We start from the raw sequence: 12,264 nt of genomic DNA on the forward strand, positions 1-12,264 counted from the left end.
GTAGGATATTTAATCACACAGTTGGGGTCTGGGGATTGATGCTTGTTTAGGACTCTCAGGTCGGTCAAGCTTCAGGGCAAGCTTTTCCTTGATGGGTGTTTTCGGTTTTTTCATACCGGACAGTTTCAGGTTTAAAAACAGAATACTCTGTCCCATTTTAATTGTCCAAATTTGACTTGTCAAGTCTTCTGCCTTTAACTTTGACCATAAATATTTTTTTTAGAACAGGACCATAAATATTTTTGTTTGTATCTTATAACACTTGATATATAATATATGAACGGATTGAGTTTTAAACATACTTTTCAATGATATAAGTTTCATCAACCAATATATAATACAAACAAAGATATTTACAGTCAAAGTTTAAAAAAAAAAGACGTAAAATGACATTTAAAATTAGAGCTGGCATATCATGTCTGACACGACACGATAGCTAATCGTGTCAGTTTTTCCAAACACGAACACGACACGATTTTTAACAGGTTACACGATAAGGGACCTGTTAAGAGACTTGTTAAAATTTACACGATAAGGGACCTGTTAAGGGACTTAATAACGTATCTTATCGTGTCTTAACGTGTCCTTAATGTGTTTTTAACGGGTCTTTAATGTTTCTTAACATGTCCATATATATACTACTTGTCTTATCGTGTTTTAACAGGTCCGGACCTATTAAGACACGATAACTATTCGTGTATTAACAGGTCCGGACCTGTTAAGACACGAAACACCTTAAGGCCAAACACGAAACACGGAAAAACCAAGTCGTGTCGTGTTAACAGGTCCGTGTCAGAAATTGCCAGCTCTATTTAAAATGGGACAGAGGATGTACATATTTTTTGGGATTTACATGGCTTATTTCATGCCTGTTTAGGATTTTATGTCATATCGGGCTTTTCACGCTAGCCTGGGACCTGTCCATTTGTGCACCTCTACGGTCTAAGCTACCTGAGGTGTGACAAATGGACAGTTGTTCGTTTTATGGATTATTCATTAGACACTATCTCTTCTAATTTCCTAGAAGATCACAATTTAACTCAAGTATATCGTTAACTCTTTTTATAATGATTTTGGTCAAACTAAAAAATCAATTCTATAATTAACTCTTATTCTCCTGATTCTATCTAAAGTAAAACTAAAACCACTCATACTCAAAGTGTAAAAACCAAACTAGACTTGAAAAGCACACAAAGTCGCCAAACTATAACATTACTCAAGATATAATTTAATTTTTACATATCTTAATCTGTGAAAATTTCAGTTATGTAACTTATGCTATGGAAAATCTTATATGGTCATCCGGCCAGTCACACCACCACATCAGCAATGGAGGGGATAAAAAAAGTCTCATTGCATCACACACATTGTGGATCACACTGCATCACGTTGTGTCTTTATCCTGTCGATAAACAGCCCAGCACAACTTACGTTCGCCAGTGTGGATAACACCCATCACGCTGTCACATTAACACATCAGTTAAATCTAATCCACCAATATACGTGTTCTTATAATTTTTCTTTTTACAAGAGATTTTAACATTCAAACAGTTTGTCTTTTACTTTTCAGGAGTTTCAACATAAGAGTTGTCCATTGTATATATAAACTTGATACATAAATCATAGATGCATACTCCCATATATATGCATTGTATATATAAACTTTGAGATTTTCGGCTAGTTGTTGAAGTCTCGTATAATATACACAGAACCATAAAACAGCATAAGCTAACATAGATACCATGGATATATATACCTGGTTGTTTAAAATTCATAGTATTGCTTATGATTATATATATAGTTTCTTGTATACATGCATTATATTGTTATAAATGGATAACATATTGAGAACATTTCGTGATGATTACTAGGCCGTATCTTGATCAACTTGGAGGAGTAGAATTGACAACAAAGTTGTGTCTCTTTGAAGGAGCAGAAGGCGGAACGTGTCTCCTTTTTGATAGCATGTTGAGCACGAAATTGTGATTCTTTGAAACCGTCTCATGTTTTCTGATACGATACTTTGGGATCACATCTACACATCTAATTGACGAGCTTGGTGGAACAAGGAGGATCAGAAGAAAGAGTAAGCATAAAATCTTGATCAAAGAAGATCCCATGAAGACAATAGTTTGAAGAAGAAATGTATAGTAATCTTGAACAAAATGGTCACAATTGGGGTTTATAGATGTGTGTGAATATAATGGGGGGAAAAGGGTGGGAAAAAGTTAGTGTAAAATGTTAGAAAGGGTAAGAGTTAAAAACAAGCCAATGAATACCCTATAAAAAAAAATAGCCACAATTCGTAAAATGTCAACTATGAAATAATAACCAATTTATCGCACGTATATATATTTAGGAAATGATAAGGGCTGTATTTAACGTGCATAAAAAAACTTGTACATTCCATATTAAAAGTCTGCCCCTTAATTTTCATGGTAAATGTACAAACAATTTATGCACCTTAAAATAATGAGTAGTTAATAAGTTGTTTTTACAAAAAAAAAACGTGAATTTAGTGATTATATCCTATAATTAAGGAACTATAGTTTGCAAATTACTTCTTTAGTATTAAGCGAGAGAGATTGAAATATATGTAAAAAAATATATAGGGGTTTGCTAAATACAGTCCTTAGGACTGTGTTTAAAGTACATAAATTGTTTGTACATTTACCATGAAAATCGGGGCCAGACTTTTAATATGGAAGATACAAGTTTTTTTATGCACGTTAAATACAGCCCTTAACATTTCCCTTTTACGTATAATACTCTTACTATTACCGTTAATGCACCTTTTCAAGTCAAATGGGTCTTAAGTACAAGGATAAAAACAACTTTTTTTTTTCCTTTTTTTTTTCGAACGGCGATAAAAACAACTTTTATCTAAACTTTATTAATTTCAACTTTTTTCGAACTTTATTAATTTGTTTTTTTATTTTTTGGTGTAGATTTTTTGCGCCAAGAATTGAAGGGAGTATGTAATCTTAGATCTTGTTAGGAAATCTTGATTGCTTTATATTTCACGTGGCTAGGCAAATTAACATTCAAAGATACAAGGTTATCCCTTCGAAGAAATGATGTTGAAAAGACCCTGAAATTCCACAGAAAATAATAAGTCGCTACGTAGCACTAGCTCACATAAGGAATTGACAGTTTTCATCTTATTGGATTAATATTTACACGCACATATACTCATCAGGCCCATCCTATTATTTCATGTAATTTAAGAGTTCTAGTTCTTCTATTTGCCATTGGTAATTGGGCTTAACTTTAGCCCACTTGCCTCTATTAAACCAACTGCTTCTACGTTTCTGTCAATTAGCTAAATTTGATCGGATTGACTTATTTGACTTAATCAAAAATATTTCATCTATTATTAAGTTAGAAAAATATTTGTTTTTTAAATTAATAAACAAAAAAATAACTATATCGACTTAATCTATGGAAATATTATTTATCCATTCAGACATTTATTGATTTTGTCATTTAATGATTAAAAATACAAATAGCTCAAACATCTATATGACTATATGCCCTATCTTATACATCCAAAAGTGGCAAATTTCGGAGCACAATTAACATGGTTCCACCATAAGCATGTATCCTTGCAGTGATGAATAATTTAGACAAATTAAAGATCTCGAATGAGCATTAACCCATTTCTTCGGATAGCCCGAGATATCATGACATTTCTAATTTAGATTGAGTGGAGCCCGAGTTGTAGTCTACCAACTTTTACTTTCTACCAAGAATGTACGACTGCCTTATGTCAATTGGCATCAACATTGTCCGTAATCAAATAGATTAATTCTTACATACATATGAAAGGAAGACATTACTCAATGCATACAAAAACAACTTTATGTATATCCAGATTAAAAGTCTACATGACAAACCCCATATTCTATAACATCCGACATTTATATGATATGCCATAAAAAAAGACACATGGGTTTCTAGAAATGCTTGGAAGCATTAATCGTATGAATTACGCTTGCAAACATCACACAAACGTATGGAAATTATTAAGGCCGATACACATAAGAGATAATCAATGTCGACATCTAAGGATCGATCATGCTTGAAGAAATTTTTATTTTCCTAGTGACTTTTTTTTTTGGTGTTGCATGTTTAACAACAACGTTAACGTCATTTTTCTTTTCATAATACTAATCTCGATCCATTAAGTTCGTCCCCTTTGAGTTTTTTTTTTTTTTTTCAAATACCGTCTCTGCTTTGGTGTCGGCCATTTAATTTAGCTGTAATTTTAATTAACAATATACACAAGGTATATATAATACTCGTAGTTATAAACGAACGGGAGAATTGAGGTATTCAAATCAGCTTTACACGTACGAAGAACTTAGGTAAAAAGTAATATTTAAATAAACAGTTTATTATAGAGTTTTAGTTACATGTGAGACTCGAGGCTATTTTCCATACGTATGGCTCCGACCACAAAATTCTACCAAATTATGTTGATGTTTTCCACAATCAAAATATTTTATTCACCTAAAAATAGTCAAATAAATGACATAAGCTAGGTATATGATAGTGCATATTAATTTATTTTCTATTATATCAAAATAATACTTTTTAATACAAAGTTATACACAATACATGATGAACATATTAATTTCACGTTTGCAGAATTAAATGAATGATGAACCATGCATATATATAATAACTAAGATAAATCCTAATTAGAACAACTCTAATATATCATTACCATGGTGTATTGCCGTATTGGTGTTTGATTAAAACCCTTTAATTACTCTATTAATATATATATATATATATTAGGTCTTTTACCCACACGATGTGCGGCTATTTAAAATAACCTACGTAAAAAGGAATAAAAATGAACATGAACTAATATATAATAATACATTAAAGCATATAAATTTTTTGAGAAATATAATGATGTATAAAGCACATAAAAATTAGCAACCCAATTACTTTTCATATTAAAAGTCGAAAAGAATTTGAAGATGAAATCAAAAACCAACTTTAAAAAAAAAATACATGACAATAGTGTGATGTGTCAACATAATTATGTAATCTATATATGAAACTAATGTTGGTTTTTAGGAAACAAAATCAATTTTATTAATTTCATAATTTTATTTTTTACATACCAATATATATTTAATATTTTTTATTGCATAAATAAATAAATAAATATTGTGGAAAATTATAGAGATGACACATAGGATAAAATCCTATATGACAAATTTTAAAAATAGTTTTAAATTAAAGAGGATTTTAAAAAGCTAGGATTCCTACTGTTTTAATATTTATATATATATATAGTTTTCTTATTTTAATAATATTTTTTTTATAATTAAGAACATGAAAACTTTTAAATTATATATATATATATATATATATGAACATCTCTGGAAATTGTTTGATTATAAGATTTTCAAGGAACTTTTCAAATTACTATATGAAACCAACATCATAAAAAAAAAAAAAAAAAAAAAAAAAAAAAAGCAACATCGTAAAATGAAACATACATAAAATATTAATTGCGCTTATTTTTGTTGGACAGAGGGCTTAAAAATTCTACATCCAAGTTATCAAATTCACAGAAAATATATAGTTCTCAAGTTGACAGAAAATATGTATATATAAGCTCTTTATTTAGTAATTAAAAATTATACATAAAATGCAAACATATATAAATAATTGAGTCAACAAACATTTATTGAACAACAATTGTCTTTGCTTATTCACTTGGATCACTAGATACAAAGATTCAGCTGGTCAAACATAGCAAGCAACCCAGAAATGTATACAAATGTGAAATTACACCAACATTAAATCAATAAATAAAGGCATGGATATATCTTTTGATATAATAAACTCATACAACATAATTTATTTCTAATTCAACAAAATAATCTTTTTCTATACAGTATATCTATATGTATATCCTAATTAACAATCCATAATTACTCAAAAGATCATCATATCTGCCTTATTATCGCATGATTGATCTCCATTTAACTTCAACCCTAATTAATACTTTCATCACCAAAAATCTTGAGCAAATTCAAAAGAAAATATAAAGAATGAAATAAAAGAAAATGACTTTGATGTATATATGGATATAGATTAGTTTTTTGGTGTAGAATTGACCACTTCGTTGTGTCTTTTTGAAGGACCAGAAGGTGGGACAGGTCTCCCTTTTGGTAGCATGCCGAAATACAAACCCGGATTCTTGGAGCCAGCTGTTGCTTGCTCATACTTCTTTCGTTGGTTCTCCGGTTTCATGGTTGTGTAGCCACGGCTAGTGGCGGAGCTTTGACCGACTAAAAGGATCGTGATGAAAAGAACCAAAACAATCTTCAATGCCATGTGTGGAAATTTATAAGAAGAAAAGGATACCATGAGTGTATTTATGCGTGTGTTTTTGATCTTAATATCTTTGTTATAAGTTTTTTGAAGAAAATGTTGTGAATAAGTTTTTATAAATGAATGGGGAGAATGTGTATATATATATGCATGGGATATAGATTTATGGATTGAGATGAATTAAGAAAGGGGAGGGAAATGTTGTGTGCGTGTAAAAGAGTAGGAAATAGAAATGGAGAAGTGTGTGCCACGCCAATATGACTAATTTTTATCGTTTCTTAAATGTCAACTGCTTGAGAGACAGATTGCAGCTTTCATGAAAGATAAAGTCATAGTTTGTTCTTGCAACATCTTTGAATATTTAACTTATAATAATTGTAATTAAATTCATAAATAATTACTACTTAATTAACAATATATTAAATTCATAACCTTAGCCGATAAAGTTCTAAGAAAAGTAGTCTAGTCTGTGATAATATTTGTTGTATTTCTAGATTTGTACTTTGATCGCTAGCACCTTGCTAGTCGATCCTTTCTATTAATAATATTTCTTTTGTCATTCCAACAAAATAAACGAAAAGTAATAACAATGAAATTTCTTGGGTCTTACTAATTAATTAAGTTCATAAAATTTTTACTTCTTTCACACACATAAAAAGGAACTTACAAATTGAGTTAATTAAGTTCGCGCGTGATCTGATATATATGGCGCATATATATGAAATTACAGTATATATATAACTATGATGAATTAATTATGAATAAGAGGATCTTTTTAATCAAACAAGTTATACAACACTAATTAATTAAGAGGTCGAAATGAGGCCATGACTCGTGACTCATGAGCAAAGCAAAAATTTTTAGCAACGTGCACAACAAGTGAATGCTTTGTTAATTGGTCTAATAACAGGCAATCCTAAATTAAATATGTAATGGAATGAGACAAGCATACAATTAATTATTAATATTACTAATTCTTAAGGAAACATCATCTTATAATTTAATTCAATACATCATATATATGAAGGAAAACAGTTGTTTGATTTAAACAAAAAAACAAATGTTTATTTTTGGATACAACAGGAAGAAATCTAAGCCTCTATACGTGATCCCACGTGGTTTTTTTATTTCATTACTATTATTATCTGAAACTTCTATCCTTTTCAATTCTGTTCGATCATATTAATATTAGGGCTTGTTTGTTTTAAGTGACTGGATGAAGAAAGTGACTGAATAAATATACAATGTCTGTATAGATTAAGTCAATATAGTTATTTTTTTATTTATTAAGTCAAAAACAAACATTTTTTCTTGACTTAATGGATTAAGACAATTAAAATTAAGTCATGGCTTTTTAATTAAGATTTTATCAAACACTACCTTAATGTATTTTATTTAACTACCAAGTAATTCGAGATTATGAATATATGCTCATTTTTACTGCTTAAATATATGTGTACCGATTATATATTTCGGTCGTATGTGTAATGATTAATGATGTACCACGTACCACCGAAATGTATAGTCATTTTAACTAATTAAATAACAATAAAAATTACATATATATCTCATTTTAAATACATAATTATATATATATATATCAAAAGTGCAAGTTTTTAATATATAAATACAATACTTTTAAAGTATGCTTTGGATATATATATATATATTATATAATTATGTTTTTTAAATGGGATATATATATATATATATATATATAAATCTCCCTAATAACAAAACTAAAAAATGTATGAAATATAACAATGAAACGAATGAAAGCCGCATGAAGAAATAATAATTTTGCATACATCAAAATGTTTGTAAATTTTCCGGCACAAAATTTGTTAAGAAAAGTTTAATCTTATTGTAGGTCAACTTAGTGGGTTTTAATTTCTTTCTTTAAATGCCCTGTACGTATGTAACAATGTTTTTATATATTTATTATTATAAAAACGCAACCTCTTAATTTCTATATAAGAATTGAAAATTTGGGAGTTTTGTAGCTAAAAGCAAGGTTGGCGAGTTTTCTGACTTCTCGCCATATTTATGTTTGAATTAGTTTTTATAGTCACCACGAATTGAATTTCAAGTAAAATCTAGAGGACAAGTTTTCTTTAATCATTTTCCGTATTATTATTATTATTAAACTTTTGATAGATCATGTTATCAACTCCGCCTAATTTGGACTAATTCACGAAGTTTATACACCTAAATCAAGTAAGTTATCTTCAATAAAGTTGGACGTGACGACTCCTATCAATTGTTAACACCTAATAGGCTAACATGGTTAGACGTTTGAACGCGTTCATTTGCATATTCATTGAGAACGGTTAAACACAAAATTATTATTCATGATGTCCCATCTCCCAAGCTAATAGCTTTGGGATAATAATCTCTCTTCTACTCTATGGAGGCTATTAGGCTCCAGCCCAGACGTAGCCTCCGAACTTGAGCATGGTTGCTCCTTAGAGGCTCCGGACATAACCTCTGGATTGATCCATAGAGGCTCCTGACATATCCTTCGGACCCTCCTCCATAGAGGCTCCTAACATAGCCTCCGGACCCTCCTCCACTAAGGCTCCTGACATATCATTCGGACCCTCCTCCATTAAGGCTCCTGACGTAGCCTCCAGATCTAAGCTGCGGAGGCTCCTGAAACCTTCATACCTCAACATGACATCATCTATGTTAAGTCATGGGCTTGATTTAGGCCCAAGCATGTAAAGCCCATGACCCAAATCTAAAACCTTAGCAGCATCTTTATAAATAGAAAATCAAGACACCAACCAAAGGGGATTCTCTCTCTCTCTCTTCCCTACATTCTCTTACACACACTCCTTAGCCTACTTCGGCTTGTGGCGTCACATCTTGTAGTCACAAATTGGGAAACGCCACCTGAAGTAGCAACAATCTAATCTTCTCCATTACACCTTATAGATCAAGGATTAACCCTCCAGTACTTAAGGATAACGGTTATACCTAAACGGGTGTAGACTTATGCTTAAACAATTATTACTATTTTTGGAAAAGGAGTTGCAAATTTATTTACATTATTTAAAGAGTTAATGACATAAATCGTCTATGTGGTTTACTAAAATAGTCACCTTTCGTCCTTAAAAATCTAAAACCTCAATGACAGTCATTTATAGGGGGATAAAGTTCACGTTTGGTCCTTTGATCATTTGACCATCACCTTCTCTTCGTTAAACCCCCCACGTGCTTCCTACGTGAGGGGTATTCTCATTTTCACTCTAAAGGACGAAAGGTGACTATTTTAGTATACCACATGGATGATTTATGTCATTAACTCTTTACAAAAACCAAAAGGTGTAATTATTTCTTTTCATAAGAAAAAAAACATCTTCTTCTTTTCCAATCCCTTTAAACCTTTCCATGGATATATCGATACATCTGCATATATCTCTTTCTAAGTATAAATCTATACATATATCTCTAAAGTTTTCATATATTTCATTTTGTCACCCCCTCTCTCTATCATTCTCTTTCTCGCTAAGTTACAGTTTGTACCTTTTTTTGAAACTGTTTTTGGAGTTTCCGGCTACCTCACCGGAAAACCACACGCTAGACATCAACATCAACAACATCTACCCCACACCTCCATCACCCCATCGGGAAACCACCTACCATATAAGACCCACACTACTACCACCGCTAATCACCACACCACAAAAAATTGTCGATACCTCACAATTCACCGCCGTCGTCAGGCCTACTTATCACCAACTCTGTCATGCCCATTCATCAACAGCACTAACGTCACCCCCACTCGACCCTCCACACCACATCTGGCTGCCGCAAACGGAGACACACATGTTGTTGTGCTCGCATATCCGTCGGGCATCACACCGTCGGCCTATATCTAAATCTATAAAATTAGTTGTCACCATTTATATCCAGATCCATATATATTTAATCCGACCACCGCACCCCACCTCCAACCGATATTTATATCTAGATCTATACCTATATCTATAAACTCGATCACCATAACGCCGACCTCCCCAACTCCGTCGTCACCATTTAGATATATATAGCAGATGGCCTAAAAGATTCGACGGTCTGATGGCCTAAAAAAGCCTAGCGGTGGTTTGCGGAAAGTGGTGGTATCCCCATCTTCATTCATTCTTTTTTTTCTTGTGTTCTCTGCCTTTGATTAATGGCAAGCCCATTTCATTTGAATAGGTGAATGAAATCGGATAGATTGATCTTCAAATAAAGATATATGTATTATTGTGTTTATATATGTGTATATATGTATTTAATTTTAGAATATCTACGCATTAATTAAGTGAAACAAAAAGATGAAAAAATATCAGGTTTTTGTAAAGAGTTAATGACATATATAAATTGTCCTTGTGGTTTACCTAAATAGTCACCTTTCGTCCTTTATAGTGGAAATGACTAGAATACCCCTCACGTGGGAGACACGTGGGGGGTTTAACGGAGAGAAGGTGACGGTCAAATAGTCAAAGGACCAAACGTGAACCTTATCCTCCTATAAAGGTCTGTCCTTGAGATTTTGGATTTTTAAGGACGAAAAGTGACTATTTTGATAAACCACAGAGACGATTTATGTCATTAACTCTTATTTAAATTTAATTTATTAAGAAGCGAGATACAAATTTAATAGTATGTATTAAATTTATTAGTGTATTTATATTTAATTTGTAAGTTTGAAATAGGTAACTTAAATATCTCTTATAATTCAACACACTACCACCTAACATACATGGTTTATCAAAAATACATTTAATAAAATAATCTATAAAGTTTCTCCTTAACCCATATTTAAAAAACAATTTATATTAATAACCTACATTATTCGGTACCACCGATCATCGTCTCTGCAACCAGTCGCCACCAGCCACCGCTACCACTATCATCGTGTCGTCGTATGGACATGAGTCTAGTTAGGCTTCTCCCAATAAAGGGTTTTTCCTTACTGTCACATCAGTTAGTTTTTTTTTTCTTCATAAAACACCCACAAACGCTCACTCTCAATAAGACTTCTTTCTCAACTTTTCTCTTTCCAGAAAACACCAAAAAACCTTTTGTGACCCACCTCTCTCTTCTCTCTCCTCGTGCACTCTCTTCCTCCGGTCGAACGCCCACGATGACGAAGGCCTCGATGACTTCGCTGTCATCAAGTCATCATGACGAGAAGCACATAGAGCCGATGACGAGCCCACGATGAAACTTTTTTTAAAACGACGTGTTAATTGGTTATTATAAAGAGCTTATTGGGGCATATGTTTCAAATTTTGAAAGTTGGTTTACTACTTTTCAATCTTAACGTGTACTTATCATATGTAACTCCATATATATTTGTTCAAACTTTTGATAAATGAGTATATAAAGGTTAATATGTATATTTTTGTTGAAACTTTTTTAGATTATATGAGGTTTTATAGAATAAAGGCTTTTTAAATATATTGTAAACACCACCGATCGATTCATTAGTCTTCTTGTGACTCATACTTTTATTTCCAAATACTAAAATGAAATGGTAAATATCTACGAAGCATATCTAAGTATACCTTCCATATTAATTACAGTATTCCAGTACGTTCGCTTCTTTGAGCTAAATTAGATGATATACGTACTATATACCTTGATTAATTATTTACTGCATTTGCTATAAGACAATAAGCCAAACAACGCACCAATGTCGCAATATGTTAAAAGGATTGCGTTTTTTTTTCGAGTACGACTTTGGAATCAATCATTCGTCCTTTCCATATTATCATATGTTAAAATACAATTTCTTTTGCGTGTGAAGATACCATAAGAAGCCAAAATTAATGTGCCAAATCACAGGTGGCACGGATAAACATTAAACTAAAAAGGAATACTTTTACTTTTATTACTACAAAATAAGCATGC

Source organism: Erigeron canadensis, chromosome 4 (genome assembly GCF_010389155.1).
Source record: "Erigeron canadensis isolate Cc75 chromosome 4, C_canadensis_v1, whole genome shotgun sequence".
Taxonomy (NCBI): Eukaryota; Viridiplantae; Streptophyta; class Magnoliopsida; order Asterales; family Asteraceae; genus Erigeron; species Erigeron canadensis.